The sequence below is a fragment of the Lygodium microphyllum genome, chromosome 17 (genome assembly GCF_053477565.2).
Source record: "Lygodium microphyllum isolate KBCC chromosome 17, Lygodium_microphyllum_v1.1.10, whole genome shotgun sequence".
NCBI classification, from domain to species: Eukaryota; Viridiplantae; Streptophyta; class Polypodiopsida; order Schizaeales; family Lygodiaceae; genus Lygodium; species Lygodium microphyllum.
In genome coordinates, this window is record NC_141151.1 from 133,270,191 (window position 1) to 133,271,611 (window position 1,421).

The window sequence follows — 1,421 nt, forward strand, 5'->3', positions numbered from 1 at the left end:
GGTGCCCATCTTGCATCAACACTCCCCAAATGCTATAATCTGATGCATCTATGGAGATTTCAAAGGGTTTGGTAAATTTTGACACTTTGAGTATGGGTCTAACTCATACAATCTTTCATTAGCACTCAAAAGTGGCTTGTTGCTCACTTCCCATGTGAAACTTCCATCTCCTTTGGTTAGATGGGATGGTAGAGTGTTTACCATGATGTAATCCTTAACGAATCTTCTACAAAACACTGTGAACCCTAGGAATCTCTGAACTTCTCTAATGGTGTTTAGCACTAGCCAATTCTTCACTGTAGCTACTTTCTTGGAGTCTACTTTGATGCCTTCCTTGCCTATGGTGAACACTAGGAATTCTAACTCCTTCAGTGCAAACTCATATTTTTTGAGTTTGGCATACAATTTGTGTTGTCTCAGCTTCTCAAATACTAATCTTAAGTATTGCTCGTGTTCATCTAAGGTTTTGCTATACATTAGGAGATCATCTATGTAGATAATGATAAATGCATCTATCTCTAGCTAAAATACTCCATTCGTTAAACCACAAAAGGTACCCGAATAGTCCAAACCCTAGAATGAGCCACTTGAGACATGGTACCCAATATGGAAGCCTCAAGTGGATTTGGTGGTACCGTGACCTAAGATCTTCTTCAACTATATGGATTTGTACCCTAACCTAAGATCTATGCGGCTAAAAAATATTTGGCTCCATGGAGTCTATCTAATAGGTTTGCAACTAAGGGCACAGTGTACTTTTTCTTGATGGTGATCTTATTAAGAGCCCTATAGTCTACACATAATCGGGCCCCCCATCCTTCTTCTTGACAAACAACACTAGGACACCGAAAGGGGACTTTCCGGGTTGGATGAATCCTTGCTCTTCCAATTCATGTAATTATTTCTTCAGCTCCATGAATTTGGTGTGATTCATGTTGTATGGGGCTCTATAGTTGGTGGGACTAGGATTAGCTCAATATTTTGGTCTACCTCTCTTTTGGGAGTGGGCCTTTGGGTAGTTCTGTTGGCATCACATATGCATATTCTTCAAGTATTGCTTCCACTTCTTTGTTGCTAACTTGTGGTTTGGGCTTCTTGGTGACCTCCTGCTCCATAGGTCGGATCATGCATAAATATACCATGTCTCCCTGCTTCACTAATTTCTCCACTTGTTTGGCATTGCAGGTCATGATGCAAGGCTGAATATTGGTAGCTTGCTGAGGTGTTAATTGGACTAGTGCTCTTGGTTTATTAGCTGCTAACTTTGCAATTTGGCATGAGACTCTAGGCTTGCTCTCCTTCATCTGCACTTTGATTGATGTCCTGCCTGGGAGTTGCATTCTCTCACATGGTACTCTTATGCCTTCTCCTTGCATATCCAATAACATTTCATTAACTTGTTTTCCAAACATCATAATGGC